At 50.3% G+C, this 21,077-nt stretch overlaps 1 protein-coding gene, 2 non-coding genes and 2 pseudogenes across 3 annotated transcripts in view; all 5 read left to right on the top strand.

Moving 5' to 3' along the window:
* etfbkmt (electron transfer flavoprotein subunit beta lysine methyltransferase) overlaps nt 1–21,077 on the top strand; it is an 89,354-nt gene that overhangs the window by 41,769 nt on the left and 26,508 nt on the right. The gene's annotated exons all lie outside the window — the stretch shown is intronic.
* Nucleotides 754–944, top strand: LOC140396672 (U2 spliceosomal RNA). The gene has a single exon (XR_011936585.1). It is a non-coding gene; the product is annotated as a U2 spliceosomal RNA (small nuclear RNA).
* Nucleotides 2,723–2,900, top strand: LOC140396674 (U2 spliceosomal RNA; annotated as a pseudogene).
* Nucleotides 17,661–17,851, top strand: LOC140396669 (U2 spliceosomal RNA). Its single transcript, XR_011936582.1, has one exon. It is a non-coding gene; the product is annotated as a U2 spliceosomal RNA (small nuclear RNA).
* Nucleotides 19,630–19,807, top strand: LOC140396679 (U2 spliceosomal RNA; annotated as a pseudogene).

Raw genomic sequence — 21,077 nt, 5'->3', positions numbered from 1 at the left:
AGCAGACACAAAGGGAACAAAACAACCCACACTCCGCAGTGTCCCTATACCTCCATTCCTCCTTCCTGAAGCTGACAGGACTGCCAAATACATCCCGAACACTACTATTTTTCATAGCACAGCACGAGTGGTTAGAATCTAAAATGCACTGCCTGAGAGTTTCAACAATAAGAAGTCTTACAACAGCAGGTTAAAGTCCAACAGGTTTGTTTCAAATCACTAGCTTCCAGAACACTGCTCCTTCCAAACCTGTTGGACTTTAACCTGGTGTTGTCAGACTTCTTACTGTGCCCACCCCAGTCCAACGCCGACATCTCCACATCATGAGAGTTCCAAGCCTGCCTTTCAAAAGGGTAATTATCTGAAGGGAAAATATTTGCAGGGCTCTGGGAAAAGGCAGGGCGAGTGGCACCAGACGAGTTCGTTCCCTCTGCTGCTGCTCATTCAAGTGTTTTCAAAAGCTTGCTCTGCAGCAGCTGCCTGTGACAGTGACGTGCTTGTGGATAGGCACTGCCCTCTCCCATCTGATTGGTGGCGTACTCGTCATCTACATAAGTGTCATGCAGTCTGGCTGAAAAAGTGGGAAAGAGGCAAGTTCTGTAAATATGAATCTCCTGTTCCAATGAGAAAGGCCAGGAGCAATAAGCCAAGAGTGAAAGTCTCAGTGTTTACATCGGAAAGTCTTTGAATGCTGTCAGTCTGCTGTAAAAGAGGGAAGGCATATGGCACTTGGGCAACTCAAGAGCATTGTGCATTGCTTCTCGGCCTTTTGGCTCAGATCAAGTGTAGTTTCTGTTCTTTTCAGTTTAATATCTGAAATGTCCCTTATCTGGGGACCATATATTAAATTGATTTTTAGAGCAGGGAGATGGACTCGGGGCTTGCTCTGTCCACTCTATGCATCGACCTGATATTGCAGTATCTCCAGGAATGGTGCACACCACCCCTTTATGGGGAATTTCTAAGTCAAAAAACAGATTGCACATACAAAATGGCACTTTATCTCCTTGTTCTTTCATCCTCTTCACTCATTCACTCACAAAACAAAATTACTGCCCATTCTCCACATCCCATGCACCACACTGCATTACCACTCTTTCTCAGCTTTGACAAAGAGTCAGCGGACTCAAAACCTTACCTCTTTTCTCTCCCTACAGATGCTGTCAGACTTGCTCAGATTTTACAGCATTTTCTCTTTCCTTTCTGCCTTACCACTTTGCTTCGCACAACACCTTACCTACACCCCCTGCTGCCTAGCCAAAGTGCTCTTGTATCTAAGCCAGTTCACAAACTTCAACCTGCTCCTCGGCAGCGGAGGCACTCAAGACAAGGCCTCCCTGTACATGGACGACGTCGCCGTCTTCTCCTCAGATCCCGTGTCGGTACGCAGGCTCGTGAACGCCTGCGACCAGTTTGAACTGGCCTCGGGAGCCAAGGTAATCCGCGGCAAGAGCGAGGCCATGTTCTTTGGTAACTGGGCCGACCGGTCCTTTGTCCCCTTTACCGTCAGGTCAGATTACCTGAAGGTGCTGGGGACATGGTTCGGAGTGGCTGGGGAGTGCACCAAAACCTGGGCGGAGCGCATCGCCAAGATACGACAGAAACTGGCCATGTGGGAGCAACAGTCCCTCTCCATTACGGGCAAAACCCTGGTCATCAGGCGTCAGGTACTCTCGGTATTGCTGTACGTGGCGCAGACCTGGCCCATTACCCGACCCTACGCTGCAGCAGTCACCCGAGCCATCTTTAAGTTCGTCTGGAGATCCAAGATGGACCATGTCCGAAGGGACACCATGTACAAATCTCTGAATAAGGGAGGGAGAAAAGTACCCAACGTCTCCCTCATCCTGATGGCCACCTTTGTGTGCAGCTGCATCAAGCTGTGCGTGGACCCCGGTACGCAAACACCAAGTGTCACTACGTACTGAGGTTCTACCTGTCCCCGATGTTACGAAGGATGGGCCCGGCCTCATTGCCGCGGAACGCTCCAAGTAGTTGGACCGTGCCGTAACACCTGTCCCTCGTGGAAATTCTTTTTCAAAAAAACACCTTTGACCACAAGGCAATGAAGCAGTGGTCAGCATTGAATGTCCTCGAGGCCCTTGGGGGAAAAGGAGACTGTGGAGGATGCTAGATGGTTCCCTGAACAGACTGTCAGAGTCATCTGGCAGAACGCTTCATCACCAGAACTGTCAAAACAAGTAGCAAGACCTGCTAGCTTGGCTGGTGGTGAGAAGGGCCCTCCCTGTCAGATTCTTCTTGTACACCCGAAGTCTCAGCGCGGTTGCACACTGCCCTCGGAGTGGCTGTGGGGGAGATGAGACGGTCGCCCACCTTCTTGTGGAATGTGCCTTTGCAAAGAAGGTCTGGAGAGAGATGCAGTGGTACTTGTCAAGGTTCATCCCGAGCAGCTCTGTGGCACAGGACTCTGTGCTCTACAGACTGTTTCCAGGGACACACACCGAGACAAACATCAACTGTTGCTGGAAGGTCATCAACTTGGTGAAAGACGCTCTTTGGTCTGCCCAAAATTTGCTGATCTTCCAGTGCAAAGAATTGTCCTCGACCGAGTGTTGCAGACTGGCACATTCCAAGGTCCAGGACTACGTGCTGAGGGACGCACTCAAGCTTGGGGCAGCTGCCGCCAAGGCGCAATGGGGAAAGACCACTGTGTGACGTTTTTCCAGCAAATGTACACCAAGGGGTGGGTAACAGTGTAAAACCCCCTTGGTCTGGGCCACCAACACTCTGTTCTTTTCAGTTTAATATCTGAAATGTCCCTTATCTGGGGACCATATACTAAATTAATTTTTAGAGCAGGACGGTGGACTAGGGGCTTGCTCCGTCCACTCCATGCATCGACCTGATATTGCAGTATCTCCAGGAATGGTGCACACCACCCCTTTATGGGGAATTTCTAAGTCAAAAAACAGATTGTACATACAAAACAGCACTTTATCTCCTTGTTCTTTCATCCTCTTCACTTATTCACTCTCAAAACAAAATTACTGCCCATTCTCCACATCCCACACACTAAATGCACCACACTGCATTGCCACTTGTTGCTCGTTTTAGCCTCAGTTTAATTGCTCTTGTTCTATCACCTTTGCTCTTGAGTCACCAGGTATCTTTCTGATACCGCCACGTGTTTCAAGTCCGAGTAATGATCAATAATCCAACACACCGCTTTGTAAGAGTTAAATCAACGCACATTTATTGTATACAGTAATCAATACTTATACATTAATTCTACTTCTAAGCTACTTCCTACCACTAACAGGCCAATACTTAACTTTGGAAATGGCCCACCAGGTCAAGGAAACGAATGGCCTTTCGTATGGGTTCTGAGCCTGCGGGATTCAAAGCTGGTACAGGTCGATAGCCAGGAGCGCCTATCTCGTAGCGAGCGTTGAAGTAAGACTTACGATTCTAACGGCTGTTGCAGAGGGTCAGCAGAAGGCAGCAGGGTGAAGAAGGGTCGATTGGAACTTGGACTCTATTCTTATAGTCCCCAGGGGCTTCCCGCCTTTCGGGGCGGACCCTGTACCTGGTTCCAAGTGATTGGACTTTGTCCCAATCACTTGGTTCGATATTCTCCAATGCTGGAGCGATTCCTTGATCGATGGGCGGTTTTGGGGTGGTCGTTCACCTCTCTTTGTGTAGGCACCTGCTGGCGCTGAAAAGTCTGGGTTGGCTTTATGTGTCTAATTTGTTGCACATTGTTCCCGGGGATTGCTACTTAATATCCAGATGGCTGGTGTGTTGTTATGCTGATGGCTGCAGGTATCGATTCTGTCTGGCCTTCCCAGAGGCGAATACACAGTTTTACCTGCAGCTGCCTGTTTGAGTCCTGTTGGCTGATTTTCCCATCAGCCTCTTCCGTTTGCCATTTTAAATCGAGGTTTGGCCATTCTAATCGGGAGTTAGCCATTTTACCTGGCTACATTCCCTCCTCATTATGTTACTTTCCATTCCCTGACCTGGGGGGGGGGGACACTTCCTTCATGGCCTCTGCACTGACCATAGCTATGCACAGAAAATTTTAACTAACAATTCTAAGGGCGCTATGTCAGACAGGGACATACATGCATTACAAAACAACAAACTTGGAACCTCTAACTTATCCTTAATATACTACACTCGCTTAAACATTCCATTATCCTACCTTCCTCAATCATACAACAAAATCATAGCATTTCATACAGTCTTTCCTGGCTTGGCAGTCAAGCTCAGGATCATACAATGTTTTGCTCATGAAAAAGTTTTTTTTACATCTCTTTATTTACAACAACAATAAACGCAAGTGAATGCACTTTATTATTTTATAACAGATCGCGGGGGTCTGGTCGTAACCGAACATAGGGGATCTGATCCTATATACCGGGGTTCGAGCGCAGTACGCTCTCCTTCTCCATTTTCGTAGATGCATAGTCTGCACTACACAGCAGAGTATCGCCAGCGCTAATAGTGTTTCGATCACATAGGACAGGGAGTACCAGGTTATGAACCTGGCACACCAAGAAGATGTAGTGTCGCTGGTGACTGGGCTCTGGGTACTGCGGGGCAGTGAAACATTAACGGCTGGGGTTGAAGTCATGGGGTTCGCGGTCACGCGCAACCAAAAGTTCATAAACATGTTGATCCATATGAAGGAAGGCCTCATTGCTGTTCTCTTTCCTTTTCTTTCTTTGTTTTCTCCGGTCCTGGAGCTTCTGGAGTTCTGTAGAAACAAGCATAGTGTCTGTAACTATCTTGGTTTAACATCTGGTATGCTAGTGTGTCTGTCCTTTGGTGCCAATTATTCCCTTTATAATTGGTCACTATGTGTGACTCCCTCATTTTTTAAAAAAAAAACACTTTTTTAGGACACGGCACACTTCCCAATAATGAACCAGTGCTGATTTAGCATCCAAATGTTCCAGGATGTAAATAGCAGATGGCCGGCAACCTAAAGGTTACCTAAACAAACAAAACCTTTTGAACTGAAAAATGCCAAAATGAGGTGGGTATGGGCCGCGACGGGTAAGAGTTGGATGGAGTCCCCGGATAGGACGGCTACCAATGCCGTGTCTCTCCTACCCGAGCGTAGTTGACCAGAGGGGGGAGTTCCCAGGCAGGGCGGGTCCCAAGCCGTTTCTCCACTGCCTGAGCAACCAACAAGAACGGGCAAAAATGTAGTCATCGTGGTGGGGCTGCCGTAGTGGTTCTACCTTCGAACCAGAAGGGCAGTTACGAGCGGGCGTCTGGTACCCGAACAAGTATCAGCCGGAAAGCTAGTTCCTCTGAATGAGCGTCTGGCAGCGGTGGGCCTCTGTGGGCAAGTCCTCAGAGGTTTCAGGTGAATTGGCGTCTGGTACTGAGAAAAAAATTCTCCTGTCGGACATACAACATTTAACCAACTTACAAACAACATAAAACATTCTGCAGGTTCCATCAGAATACGGGACATCGTATATCACATTTGAGCTGGGGTGTAACTAGCATATGGAGGGAGTGCAGCGTGACCGAAGAAGAAAGGAAGGAGGAGTGAAACAAAAATGAAGTGGCCTTGCTGAGGTAACGCTGCCATGAGTAAGCGCTCACAGTTTGCATGGGGCAGCTGGGACCTTGTAGCTGCTGTGGGTGGTGTTCTCCTTCATATCTGGGGGCTAGTCTTGCTGGTGGGGGTTGAGGTGTTGGGTGCTCTGAGGTACAGACGAACCAACACGGTTGCAATTGGTACAACGCAGTTTTATTCCATTTAACTATTTATACATCAGACTTGGTACTCAGCACGTTGTGACTGTGTGAGTGTCTTGCTATGAGGTCCTGGCCCTGTGCTGTCTCCAGATGGACTGCCCAGGAAGTGTCGTGTTTCTTGTCTTATACTGTGTCTGCTCTTGTCTGTGACTGGCTGTCGTGTTATGTGTGCTAATTGGTCCGTTGGTCTGTCTATCATTATGTATGTGTTATGATGTATGTTTGAATATCATGACATCCCCCCTTTTTTTACAAGATTATGTGCCTATGTGGTTCTAAATATAAATGTGTCCTGAGTGCAGCTAAAGATGTGTGTGTGTGCGTAATATTTACATCATGTACATGGGGCTTAACTATATACAAGGGGCGATGTCAGGTGTGACATGCTAACGAGGTTGTACCATAACAAAAGAAGAACAACGTGGAAATTTGGAATGATCAAACGAGGCCTGTAACGATAAAACAGTGACATGTTATAAAACAGTGGTTGCAAAAGTTTGACGTGTGAACAGTCTCATAAGTCCAGTCTAGTAGGTGGGCGACGAATTCGGGTTGACCGCCTCCAGGGTGGGTCGAGAACCACCGGCTGAGGTGCGAGCCTGGCCACGGACGGCGATAGAAGGGGCACGGTATATGGCAGCTCCACAAAGTCACTATCAGGAACCACTGGAGGACATGGCGTCTGTGTAGGGTCCCGTTGCGAGCGTGGAAGTAAGCGAAGGGCTCGGCGATTGCGCCTACGCACGGATCCAGCCGGCATGCGTACCAGGAACAAGCGAGGAGCCACACGTCGGAGAACTTCGGCAGGTGCTGACCAGCCACCGTCTGGTAGGTGGATGCGGACGTTGTCTCCAGGGGCCAGGGAGGGAAGATCAGTTGCCCGTATATCGTACGATCTCTTCTGGCGATCGCGCTGCATTTGCATCCTATGCTGGAGCGGAGCATGGTCTATTGTTGGTGCCAGGATGGAAGGCACAGTGGTTCTGAGGGTGCGACCCATCAGCAGCTGTGCTGGTGAGAGACCAGTGGCTAGTGGGGCCGAGCGATAGGCCAGCAGGGCGAGGTAGATGTCCGATCCGGCAGCGGCAGCCTTGCAGAGGAGCCGCTTGGCAATGTGAACGCCCTTCTCCGCCTTTCCATTGGACTGGGGATGCAGAGGACGTCACGTGTGTGAAGCCATACGAAGCAGCAAAGGACGACCATTCATGGCTTGCAAAACAGGGCCCATTGTCCGACATGACAGTCATCGGAATGCTGTGGCGAGCAAAGGTGTCTTTGCAGGCCCTGATGACAGCGGACGATGTCAAATCGTGCAGGCGTATGACTTCTGGGTAGTTTGAGAAGTAGTCAACTATGATGACATAGTCCATGCCGAGCACGTGAAATAGGTCGACACCCACCTTCGCCCAGGGGGACTTCACCAGCTCATGGGGCAGAAGCGTCTCAGGAGGTTGCGCCAGCTGAAACCTTTGGCAGGTTGTACAGTTGAGCACCATGTTGGCAATATCGTCACTGATGCCCGGCCAGTATACCGCCCCTCGAGCCCTCCGTCTGCACTTCTCGACCCCCAAGTGGCCTTCATGTAGTTGGTCGAGAACCAGCTGGCGCATGCTGTGCGGAATCACAATCCGGTCCAGCTTCAGAAGGACACCATCAATGATGGCTAGGTCGTCTCGTACATTGTAGAATTGTGGGCACTGCCCCTTGAGCCACCCTTCCGTCATGTGGCGCATCACACGTTGTAGAAGGGGGTCAGCCGCAGTCTCACGGCGAATGTGGGCCAGACATGCATCAGTAGCTGGCAGATTGGCGGATGTGAATGCCACCTGTGCCTCGAACTGACATACGAACCCCTCCGCATCTGGCGGTGTACTCACTGCTCTGGATAGGTCATCCGTCACGATGAGTTCCTTCCCTGGAGTGTAGACCAGTTGGAAGTCGTACCTCCTGAGTTTAAGTAGGATGCGCTGGAGGCGAGGCGTCATCTCGTTCAGGTCCTTGTTTATTATGCTGACCAGGGGGCGGTGGTCAGTTTCGACCGTGAACCGTGGAAGACCATAGACATAATCGTGGAGCTTGTCTAAACCGGTTAGCAAGCCCAGGGATTCTTTTTCGATTTGCGTGTAGCGCTGCTCTGTGTGGGTCATGGCCCGCGATGCATAGGCCACTGGGGCCCATGATGCCGTGTCATCCCTCTGCAGGAGCACTGCTCAAATGCCGGATTGGCTGGCATCAGTTGAGATCTTGGTGGCACGAGACGTGTCAAAAAACGCCAACACTGGTGCCGTAGTGAGTTTGCGTTTGAGCTCCTCCCATTCCAGCTGGTGTGTGTGTTGCCACTGGAACTCTGTGGATTTTCTGACGAGGTGGCGCAGAGTCGTCGTGCGGGAGGCAAGGTTGGGAATGAACTTCCCCAGGAAGTTGACCATGTCAAGGAAGCGTAGGACAGCCTTCTTGTCGGCCGGCTGCGGCATGGCTGTGATGGCGCTCACCTTGTCTGCATCCGGACGGACCCCTGACCGGGAGATATGGTCCCCCAAGAACTTCAACTCGGTCTGGCCAAAGGAGCACTTGGCTCGGTTGAGGCGCATGCCGTTTTCCCGTATGCGGGTAAAAACGCGTTGGAGACGACATATGTGCTCCTGTGGTTTGGTGGACCAGATGATGACATCGTCCACATATACGCGCACCCCTTCGATGCCTTCCATCATCTGCTCCATGATTCTGTGGAAGACCTCTGATGCCGAGATGATGGGAAATGGCATCCGGTTGTAGCAGAACCTGCCGAAAGGGGTGTTGAAAGGTACATAGCTTTCGACTGGACGGGTCCAGTTGGATCTGCCAAAATCCTTCAGAAGCATCCAGTTTCGCGAATATCTTCGCCTGGGCCATTTCACTGGTGATCTCCTCCCGTTTTTGTATGGGATAATGTTCCCTCATAATATTATTATTGAGGTCAGTGGGCTCAATACAGATGCGGAGCTCGCCAGAGGGCTTCTTGACACACACCATGGAGCTGACCCATGGCGTGGACTCCGTGACCCTGGATAGGACCCCTTGGTCCTGGAGATCCTGCAGCTGCTGCTTGAGGCGGTCTTTAAGTGGCGCAGGAACCCTGCGAGGTGCGTGAATGACCGGGATGGCGTCCGGTTTGAGGCGAATTCGGTAGGTGTATGGCAGTGTTCCCATGCCTTCGAATGCCTCCTGGTTGTGGGCGAGGAGCGATTGGAGCTGTGCGTAGAACTCTGCATCCGGGAAGTCAGACGTGCCGTCTGGAGAGAGAGAGAGGATTTGTTGCATAAGGTGGAGAGCCTTACATACCTGTGCGCCCAGCAGGGAGTCCTTCGATGAGCCAACTATCTCGAATGAGAGTGTGGCCGTGTGTGTGTTGTGTGTCACCTGGAGCTGGCAGGATCCCATGGCCGGGATAACGTTCCCGTTGTAGTCGACCATCTTGCACCGGGATGGCTGGATTGGTGGTCTTACCTTTATGGCGTAGAAGGCTGACCATGCTATGAGGTCGGGGGAGGCGCCAGTGTCCAGGCGGAAAGTGATCGGCGATCGGTTGACCGTCAGGGTGGCACTCCATTCATTGCCCGGATTGATGGTGTTGACCCGGTTCACATCAATGACCGCAACTCGGAAGGCGTCTTGGTCACCTGTGTCGTCGGTTTGGATGCCGTGATGTGGAGGCTGAATGGTCCGCACGTTCCTGCGAGGGTGTCGGAGATGTGGAAGATCAACAGGTTGAGCCGCTCGACAGTAGGCAGCGTAGTGGCCCATCTTGCCACAGCGTAGGCATTGTCGGGTTTTTGCAGGATATTGCCCTTTTAAATGTGCAGCTCCACGGTTGCCGCACGTCATGACGTCATGGCGTTCGTTGCGCCACTGCGCATGCGCAGTTCGGTCTTGCGTCGGGCACGCCTGCGCAGCACGTCCCTCAGTGTTGCCGTAGGTTTTGGCGCGCACAAACGCGGGGAGGCCTTAAAAAACGCGCGAAACGGCCGCCCTCGTCCGGGCCGCAGGCCAGGAGAAACTCGATTGCCTGGATGCGTTCGGCCTCGTGGGCGGCCTGGCTTGCCATTTCGATCGCGTGGGACCCCCTCCGTGCCGATCCGGTCGCCTGAAATTGGGCATATCGACTAGTCGCATTCTCATGCAGGACACAGGCTTCAACTGCAGATGCTAAGGTCAGGCCTTTAATTTTTAGAAGCTGCTGGCCTGGGCCACTGGGGGCAACGCCAAAAATAATCTGGTCCCGGATCATGGACTCTGAGGTGGTGTCGTAACCGCAGGACTGCGCGAGTATGCGGAGGTGCGTCAGGAAGGACTGAAAGAGCTCATCCTTACCTTGCAGGCGCTGCTGAAAGCCATACCTCTCAAAACTTTCGTTGACCTCAATGTTGAAGTGCTTGTCGAGCTTGAGGAGGACCGTGTCATACTTAGATTTGTTCTCGCCTTCCGCGAACACCAAGGAGTTGTATACATCGATGGCGTGCTGACCTGCGGTAGTGAGGAGCATGGAAATCTTTGTTTCGTCCGAGGCGCCCTGTTTTTCATTGGCTTGCATGAAGAGTTCGAAGCGTTGCTTGAAGAGCTTCCAATTTGTGCCCAGGTTCCCAGCGACTTGCAACAGCTGCGGTTTGTTGCGGGTGTCCATGGCTCAGGATGGCAGATTTGCCGGTAGGTATCGATTCACTCCTGGTATCATGAGGTGTTGGGTGCTCTTGAGGTACAGACGAACTAACACGGTTGCGATTGGTACAACGCTGTTTTATTCCATTTAACTATTTATACATCAGACTTGGTACTCAGCACGTTGTGACTGTGTGAGTGTCTTGCTATGAGGTCCTGGCCCTGTGCTGTCTCCAGATGGACTGCCCAGGAAGTGTCGTGTTTCTTGTCTTATACTGTGTCTGCTCTTGTCTGTGATTGGCTGTCGTGTTATGTGTGCTAATTGGTCCGTTGGTCTGTCTATTATTATGTATGTGTTATGATATATGTTTGAATATCATGACCGGGGTCTCCTGCAACCTCGGGCGAAGTGTCCTGACTGCCCACAGTTGTAACATGACCCCTGGGGCACATAAGGTGGAGCAGGTTCTCTGGTGCATTGTTCCCTTGAGTATGGTTCCCTGGGTGGGGGGTCGGGGCTGTTGGTTTCTTTGCTGGTTCGGGGGCATTTGTGGGCTGATCCCGTTGCTGTTTCAGGGGGACTTGACATTCCTGTGCGTAATGTCCTAATTGTCCGCAATTGTAACATTCCGGTGGTTTCTGTGAGGGGCTGTTGCTTCCTTCGATTGCCCATGCAGGGTTCTGGTGCGTTTTAACTGGATGCATGTCTGCCTGCTCTTCCTCGGGTTTCCTAACTGTGGGTTTGTCTGCTTCTGCCTGCTGTTCTTCGGGATTTTTAACTGTGGGTTTGCTTTGTGCAGACTGCTCCCAGGCGCGGGACAATCTTTTTAAAACCCATTTCTCATTGTGGGCTTCCTCTGAGGGGTCATAATTCGTACAGGCTTTTTGTCCTGCCTCTGTGGCATGGGAGACAAGGGTGCGGGTCCATTTGGCCATACCGTCTTGGGACAAATGGGCGCGTTCTAAATTTCCGAAAACTGCTGTGAATTGAACCCACAGGCGTCCAGCAAACGCTGTGGGGTGCTCAGATTTCTTCTGCCTACATTTATTGAGGCCATCTACGGGGTCACCCCGGTTATACCCGATCGCATCCAGGATTGCGGTATGGATTTCTGCAAGGGTGCCTCCTCTTACATTCTGTGGGTCGGGAAGGGCTGCTGCTACCAATGGATCTAAACTTAAACCATGAGCTTTACATGCTCTCTCTCGTCCAGGCCGTACATGTTCACCTGATGTCTAACTGTGGCAAAGAAATGGTGGGGGTCTGAGGCGGGGAGGAACGGTGTGATCTTCTCGCACGCGGCCCGTAATTGGGTCACTGTTAAGGGGGTGGAATATAGAAATTCCGCATCGTCCGATGTGGCTGTGCGGTGGGTGGTTACAGGGTTCATTGAAGCTTGAACTATCTGCTGTGTGGGGGGTTGGGGTGCTTTTCTCTTTTGGGGCTTTCCCTGCGCACATGTTCCCTGAACATATCTCTGCACTGTTTCGTGTAACTCTTCCCAATCAGGGCCGTCTTCCTGGTCTAACTTTTCCCCAAAGGTTTCCTGAAAACCTTTCTGAACAGAAAGCAGTGATTGCAGCTCTGCAATCTGCTTCCGGCACTTTGCGTGACCTAAGGTGCTTTGTCTTTGTTCTGTGGTGGCAGCATGGAGTGCTCTTAATGCTGCCTTGAGATCACTACACTGTTTCTGTAATGTCTCTACCTATTTTTCTGTCTCTTCTCTTACCAGGACTGCACGTTGCGTGGCCTTTTCATATTGCGACTGGAACCTGCTTAAATGCGCCAGACAAGACTGGTGAGCCCGTTTGGCGTCATCCACCTCTCCATCTTTTGCTGCCAATTTCCTCCTTAATTCTAAATTCTCTTTTTCTACTTCGCTTACATCGACCTTACTCATCCGATGTATGCCCTCAACTTCTTTGCGGAGCGTCTTGATGACCTTCTCTATCCCTCGCAATTGTGCCAAACAGGACACGATTGCCATTGGCTTGCGAGCTTTTCCCATGCTCTTTTTGTGTATCTCTCTCAAGTTCTCCTACCAAGTATGTCCTATACTCCCGGGACCAGATTCCTCGTTATCGCAGAAATCATTCCACGGGCCATCCTTTCCCTTTGAGATATTTCCGAATTTCCTCCTCCCAAATGGGACACTGTCCCACTCTACTGCTGCTGGTCGCTGCGACCGCAAATTCCTCAGGGTTCATGATGCGCTGCATTGCCTGCATTGCCATCTTTCCTATCCGACTGCTTCTTCTAAATTTGGAACTGGGGGCTAAGGCGGTGTTCTAGATACGGGTACGGCTTTCGCTACTTTTCAAAAATACAGACTTCCGACAGTTTTGACGCAACAAAAATCTATCAGTTTTACCTTCTATCCCTGTTAGTTACGCATGCATACACACACTTCCGAATTATGACTATTGATCAGAATTGCTTGAACACTTGTGGTTTTCTGTTTCCAATTGGGTTTCTAATTCAAATTTCTTGGGTTCTCCTGGAGCGGTTTTCCACTTCGAGATCGGGTCCCGTCAGGATGTCGCCAAAATGTTGCTCGTTTTAGCCTTAGTTTAATTGCTCTTGTTCTATCACCTTTGCTCTTGAGTCGCCAGGTATCTTTCTGATACCGCCACGTGGTTCAAGTCCGAGTAATGATCAATAATCCAACACACCGCTTAGTAAGAGTTAAATCAACGCACATTTATTATATACAGTAATCAATACTTATACATTAATTCTACTTCTAAGCTACTTCCTACCACTAACAGGCCAATACTTAACTTTGGAAATGGCCCACCAGGTCAGGGAAACGAATGGCCTTTCGTATGGGTTCTGAGCCTGCGGGATTCAAAGCTGGTACAGGTCGATAGCCAGGAGCGCCTATCTCGTAGCGAGCGTTGAAGACTTAGGATTCTAGCGGCTGTTGCAGAAGGTCAGCAGAAGGCAGCAGGGTGAAGAAGGGTCGATTGGAACTTGGACTCTATTCTTATAGTCCCCAGGGGCTTCCCACTTTTCGGGGCGGACCCTGTACCTGGTTTGAAGTGATTGGACTTGTCCCAATCACTTGGTTCGATATTCTCCAATGCTGGAGCGATTCCTTGATCGATGGGCGGTTTTGGGGTGGTCGTTCACCTCTCTTTGTGTAGGCACCTGCTGGTGCCGAAAAGTCTGGGTTGGCTTTGTGTGTCTAATTTGTTGCACATTGTTCCCGGGGATTGCTACTTAATATCCAGATGGCTGGTGTGTTGTTATGCTGATGGCTGCAGGTATCGATTCTGTCTGGCCTCCCCAGAGGCGAATATACAGTTTTACCTGCAGCTGCCTGTTTGAGTCCTGTTGGCTGATTTTCCCATCAGCCTCTTCCGTTTGCCATTTTAAATCGGGATTAGGCCATTCTAATCGGGAGTTAGCCATTTTAACACTTTCTCATCGATGCAGCTGGACGATCCGGCAGAGCCGACAGCAAACTAGATGCTACGTCCAGACTCCCAATGGAAACGGTAAAAGACGCCAAGCTGCTCGACATCTGCAGCAACCCTGCAGACGGAGCGCAGCGTAGATACGCGGGGCGACATATGCACAGATCATCAGCAGCGGAGTTAAAAAGACGACCAGAGAGGAGGTTCATACACCCTCCACCGAAAAAGACACCACGGCACAGAATGCGGAAAAGCAACAGAAGGGCCCCCAACAAAAAGGGGAGGCCCCAGCACGCCCTGACAACCCAACCCCAGCCTCATCTGACGAGGAACACTCAATGGAAGAGGATGGGACAAAGAATGAAGAGCCCTGGGAAACAGTGAACAGGGACAAACGAAAGAGAAAACAAAAAAACAAACTGAAGAACCCCCTGATGGGGAGTGGCAAAAAGCGACACCTTTCAGCCAGCGGACTTAGCGCCAACACCTCCTCCGATGAGGAAAAACAAGACAAAAATCGGCCTCAAATAAAGAGGCAAAGCACCAATGTGGAACGGGAGGCACAGACCCCCCCAGACCACAGATCGGGAAGAAAATAAGATTTTCCGCCGAGACAATCAACCTCTGGCTCATGGGAACAGCAATATGACCAACGGCCACCAAACGCCGGACATCGAAAACAAGGTCACAGACCAACCCCTGAAAGTAACCAGCAGCAACAACCCAGGCGAAGACCGGCCTGCAGCCCCAACACCTACTGACTGCCACAACGAACACCAGGGCTACACCCCCCCCCCCAATGCATCTGCATCAAGTTCACTGGGCCAGTGCGGACCAGAACAGTTTTCTCAGCCCTGCAACTGTGCTAAAGTTTGCGAGCACCACCGGCATGCTGGGGAACATCCAACAGCTGGAACAGCCAACTGTATAGACTCTGGACTCTTGGGACTGGTAAATCTACCTTTTTATAATGGGTTTTAAAATTGCATCCATAAATGACCCAGAGGCAAGGGAGATAGTTTGTCGTGTCGTGAATATTGGGAGCGAACAACGTCTTACCATGTCCGGGTGAATGAAGCTCTCTGTGCTCCTGGAGTCGAAAAGGCAAGGTGTCTCGTACCCATTTACCCTGACGGCCATCATGGAGCTCCGGAGGTGCTTCGGTCGCGACTGGTCCAGGGTGACCGCGCTGAGCTGGGGGTAGCCGGCGGCGTGATCGGAGGTGCTGGGGCCCACGAAAGAATGAGCAGAATGGTGCTTAAATTGAGCATAAGATTGACACAAAACAGCGCTCAAATAACAAATTGCCTGTTGATTACAGTGCAACTAAACCTTTTGGTACAACAAAAGAAAACTGCAATTAAAAACAGAAGCACTTTGAAGTAGACAATGGCTAAAGAGAGAAACTTTGCAGGCAATGCTTCACCCTGCATGTTCCCGACCTTCCACTGGTGGGATCCTCTCGTCCCATCAAAGTCGACTCCCCATTGACAGGATCCCCCGCGGTGAGAAGAGCGAGCCACGCAAATAGCCAGAGACATCGATGGGAGCAGAACATCCCGTAGTGACCAATGTCGGGTCTTCTGGAAAATGCTTGGGGGTGGGTGTGGGGAACTTGCCCCGAGCTTGAAGGTGTCCTGTGAGATTGGTGACTGGTAAATCGATTCAGCAAATCAAAATCTGATGGTGGGCATGAGAGGAGAACATGAATCGAGAGAGCATAATTAGCACTGTGGCTTCACAGCGCCAGGGACCCAGGTTTGATTCCCCACTGGGTTACTGTCTGTGCGGAGTCTGCACGTTCTCCCCATGTCTGCATGGGTTTCTCCCGGTTGCTCCGGTTTCCTCCCACAGTCCAAAGACGGGCAGGTGAGGTGGATTGGCCGGGAGTGCAGGAGGCGAAAGAGGCCGGCATCCTGGCCTCTGCGTCCCTGGTAGCCCGGCGGAGGATCTTGTTATTGTGGAAAGACACAAAGCCCCCCAGTGTGGAAGCCTGGATAAATGACATGGCAGGGTTCATCAAGCTGGAGAGGATAAAGTTTGCTTTGAGAGGGTCTGCGCAGGGGTTCTTCAGGCGGTGGCAACCGTTCTTAGACTATTAGTTGGAGGTCGGTCAGCAGCAGCAGCAACCCAGGGAGAGGGGGGGGGGTCTCTTTCGGGGGGGTATATGGGTGTGTGGGGAAGGGGGTTTTCCTAAGGGCACTTGAAAAAGGAAAAACATAAACATATGGGAAAGTCAATATGTGCGGGGGGAACCCATTGTACAAGTTCTGTATTATGTTGGATTGATATGTTTATGTCTTGTTCTGTTACTTTTCTTTTTTTTTGTTACGGGGGGGGGGGGGGGGCGGTTTGAATGGTTGAAAATTTTTGTTGAAAAATTCTGAATAAACATTTTTTTAAAAAAAAGGTTAGGTGGATTGGCCATGCTAAATTGTCCCAAAAGGTTAGGAGGGGTTATTGAGTTACGGGGATAGGGTGGAAGTGAGGGCTTAAGTGGTTTGGTGCAGACTCGATGGGCCGAATGGGCTCCTTCTGCACTGTATATTCTATGTTCTAACGTTGAAATAAAAATTGATAATGCTGGGTAAACAGCAGGCCCTTCTACAGAACTGAAGAGTGATAGAAATGTAATAACTACAGAGGTGGGTGGGGCAGAATGGAAGGCCAGAGCTAAGGAGAGATTGACAAAGATGTCATGGTCATGAGACAAGTGGGGTGCTAATGGTGCCATCAAGGACGGGTGGGGGGGGGGAAGTGTTAATAGCGGCATAAAGGCGAGAGATATCAGAATGTGTTAATAGGAGAACAGAGGTCAATGCTCAGTGGGAGCACTGTGGGGGAGGGGTGGGGTTGTACTGGGACAAGCGAAGGGAACCAAGTAAACAAAAAAAAGGTATTTTGAAAAGTTGGAAGAGATATCTGTGAATGCCAGACACGCATCATCATCATGAGGGAAAAGGCATGCAAAGTAATGGAGTAAAGACATCAGTCAGAAGAAGGACATGAAATAAACATTCCAGAATGGAGGTGCAGGAAACAGACAAAGTAGAAATAAAGAGAAAATAACTTGGTAGAATTCTGAATTATAAGAGAAAATGCTGGAAACACACAGCAGACACAAAGGGAACAAAACAACCCACACTCCGCAATGTCCCTATACCTCCATTCCTCCTTCCTGAAGCTGACAGGACTGCCAAATACATCCCGAAAACTCCTATTTTTAATAGCACAGCACGAGGGGTTAGAATCTAAAATGCACTGCCTGAGAGTTTCAACAATAAGAAGTCTTACAACAGCAGGTTAAAGTCCAACAGGTTTGTTTCAAATCACTAGCTTCCAGAACACTGCTCCTTCCAAACCTGTTGGACTTTAACCTGGTGTTGTCAGACTTCTTACTGTGCCCACCCCAGTCCAACGCCGACATCTCCACATCATGAGAGTTCCAAGCCTGCCTTTCAAAAGGGTAATTATCTGAAGGGAAAATATTTGCAGGGCTCTGGGAAAAGGCAGGGCGAGTGGCACCAGATGAGTTCGTTCCCTCTGCTGCTGCTCATTCAAGTGTTTTCAAAAGCTTGCTCTGCAGCAGCTGCCTGTGACAGTGACGTGCTTGTGGATAGGCACTGCCCTCTCCCATCTGATTGGTGGCGTACTCGTCATCTACATAAGTGTCATGCAGTCTGGCTGAAAAAGTGGGAAAGAGGCAAGTTCTGTAAATATGAATCTCCTGTTCCAATGAGAAAGGCGAGGAGCAATAAGCCAAGAGTGAAAGTCTCCGTATTTACATCGGAAAGTCTTTGAATGCTGTCAGTCTGCTGTAAAATAGGGAAGGCATATGGCACTTGGGCAACTCAAGAGCATTGTGCATCGCTTCTCGGCCTTTTGGCTCAGATCAAGTGTAGTTTCTGTTCTTTTCAGTTTAATATCTGAAATGTCCCTTATCTGGGGGCCATATATTAAATTGATTTTTAGAGCAGGGAGATGGACTCGGGGCTTGCTCTGTCCACTCCACGCATCGACCTGATATTGCAGTATCTCCAGGAATGGTGCATACCACCCTTTTATGGGGAATTTCTAAGTCAATAAACAGATTGCACATACAAAATGGCACTTTATCTCCTTGTTCTTTCATCCTCTTCACTCATTCACTCACAAAACAAAATTACTGCCCATTCTCCACATCCCATGCACCACACTGCATTACCACTCTTTCTCAGCTTTGACAAAGAGTCAGCGGACTCAAAACCTTACCTCTTTTCTCTCCCTACAGATGCTGTCAGACTTGCTCAGATTTTACAGCATTTTTTCTTTCCTTTCTGCCTTACCACTTTGCTTCGCACAACACCTTACCTACACCCCCTGCTGCCTAGCCAAAGTGCTCTTGTATCTAAGCCAGTTCACAAACTTCAACCTGCTCCTCGGCAGCGGAGGCACTCAAGACAAGGCCTCCCTGTACATGGACGACGTCGCCGTCTTCTCCTCAGATCCCGTGTCGGTACGCAGGCTCGTGAACGCCTGCGACCAGTTTGAACTGGCCTCGGGAGCCAAGGTAATCCGCGGCAAGAGCGAGGCCATGTTCTTTGGTAACTGGGCCGACCGGTCCTTTGTCCCCTTTACCGTCAGGTCAGATTACCTGAAGGTGCTGGGGACATGGTTCGGAGTGGCTGGGGAGTGCACCAAAACCTGGGCGGAGCGCATCGCCAAGATACGACAGAAACTGGCCATGTGGGAGCAACAGTCCCTCTCCATTACGGGCAAAACCCTGGTCATCAGGCGTCAGGTACTCTCGGTATTGCTGTACGTGGCGCAGACCTGGCCCATTACCCGACCCTACGCTGCAGCAGTCACCCGAGCCATCTTTAAGTTCGTCTGGAGATCCAAGATGGACCATGTCCGAAGGGACACCATGTACAAATCTCTGAATAAGGGAGGGAGAAAAGTACCCAACGTCTCCCTCATCCTGATGGCCACCTTTGTGTGCAGCTGCATCAAGCTGTGCGTGGACCCCGGTACGCAAACACCAAGTGTCACTACGTACTGAGGTTCTACCTGTCCCCGATGTTACGAAGGATGGGCCCGGCCTCATTGCCGCGGAACGCTCCAAGTAGTTGGACCGTGCCGTAACACCTGTCCCTCGTGGAAATTCTTTTTAAAAAAAACACCTTTGACCACAAGGCAATGAAGCAGTGGTCAGCATTGAATGTCCTCGAGGCCCTTGGGGGAAAAGGAGACTGTGGAGGATGCTGGATGGTTCCCTGAACAGACTGTCAGAGTCATCTGGCAGAACGCTTCATCACCAGAACTGTCAAAAGAAGTAGCAAGACCTGCTAGCTTGGCTGGTGGTGAGAAGGGCCCACCCTGTCAGATTCTTCTTGTACACCCGCAGTCTCAGCGCGGTTGCACACTGCCCTCGGAGTGGCTGTGGGGGAGATGAGACGGTCGCCCACCTTCTTGTGGAATGTGCCTTTGCAAAGAAGGTCTGGAGAGAGATGCAGTGGTACTTGTCAAGGTTCATCCCGAGCAGCTCTGTGACACAGGACTCTGTGCTCTACAGACTGTTTCCAGGGACACACACCGAGACAAACATCAACTGTTGCTGGAAGGTCATCAACTTGGTGAAAGACGCTCTTTGGTCTGCCCAAAATTTGCTGATCTTCCAGTGCAAAGAATTGTCCTCGACCGAGTGTTGCAGACTGGCACATTCCAAGGTCCAGGACTACGTGCTGAGGGACGCACTCAAGCTTGGGGCAGCTGCCGCCAAGGCGCAATGGGGAAAGACCACTGTGTGACGTTTTTCCAGCAAATGTACACCAAGGGGTGGGTAACAGTGTAAAACCCCCTTGGTCTGGGCCACCAACACTCTGTTCTTTTCAGTTTAATATCTGAAATGTCCCTTATCTGGGGACCATATACTAAATTGATTTTTAGAGCAGGACGGTGGACTAGGGGCTTGCTCTGTCCACTCCATGCATCGACCTGATATTGCCGTATCTCCAGGAATGGTGCACACCACCCCTTTATGGGGAATTTCTAAGTCAAAAAACAGATTGTACATACAAAACGGCACTTTATCTCCTTGTTCTTTCATCCCCTTCACTTATTCACTCTCAAAACAAAATTATTGCCCATTCTCCACATCCCACACACTAAATGCACCACACTGCATTCCCACTTGTTGCTCGTTTTAGCCTTAGTTTAATTGCTCTAGTTCTATCACCTTTGCTCTTGAGTCACCAGGTATCTTTCTGATACCGCCACGTGTTTCAAGTCCGAGTAATGATCAATAATCCAACACACCGCTTTGTAAGAGTTAAATCAACGCACATTTATTGTATACAGTAATCAATACTTATACATTAATTCTACTTCTAAGCTACTTCCTACCACTAACAGGCCAATACTTAACTTTGGAAATGGCCCACCAGGTCAAGGAAACGAATGGCCTTTCGTATGGGTTCTGAGCCTGCGGGATTCAAAGCTGGTACAGGTCGATAGCCAGGAGCGCCTATCTCGTAGCGAGCGTTGAAGACTTAGGATTCTAGCGGCTGTTGCAGAAGGTCAGCAGAAGGCAGCAGGGTGAAGAAGGGTCGATTGGAACTTGGACTCGATTCTTATAGTCCCCAGGGGCTTCCCACTTTTCGGGGCGGACCCTGTACCTGGTTCGAAGTGATTGGACTTGTCCCAATCACTTGGTTCGATATTCTCCAATGCTGGAGCGATTCCTTGATCGATGGGCGGTTTTGGGGTGGTCGTTCACCTCTCATTGTGTAGGCACCTGCTGGTGCCGAAAAGTCTGGGTTGGCTTTATGTGTCTAATTTGTTGCACATTGTTCCCAGGGATTGCTACTTAATATCCAGATGGCTGGTGGTTGTTATGCTGATGGCTGCAGGTATCGATTCTGTCTGGCCTCCCAGAGGCGAATACACAGTTTTACCTGCAGCTGCCTGTTTGAGTCCTGTTGGCTGATTTTCCCATCAGCCTCTTCCGTTTGCCATTTTAAATCGGGATTAGGCCATTCTAATCGGGAGTTAGCCATTTTAACACTTTCTCATCGATGCAGCTGGACGATCCGGCAGAGCCGACAGCAAACTAGATGCTACGTCCAGACTCCCAATGGAAACGGTAAAAGACGCCAAGCTGCTCGACATCTGCAGCAACCCTGCAGACGGAGCGCAGCGTAGATACGCGGGGCGACATATGCACAGATCATCAGCAGCGGAGTTAAAAAGACGACCAGAGAGGAGGTTCATACACCCTCCACCGAAAAAGACACCACGGCACA

This window comes from Scyliorhinus torazame, chromosome 19 (assembly GCF_047496885.1).
Source record: "Scyliorhinus torazame isolate Kashiwa2021f chromosome 19, sScyTor2.1, whole genome shotgun sequence".
NCBI classification, from domain to species: Eukaryota; Metazoa; Chordata; class Chondrichthyes; order Carcharhiniformes; family Scyliorhinidae; genus Scyliorhinus; species Scyliorhinus torazame.
Note: the sequence above shows the minus strand (reverse complement) of the source record. Positions and strands in the feature narration are given on the sequence as shown.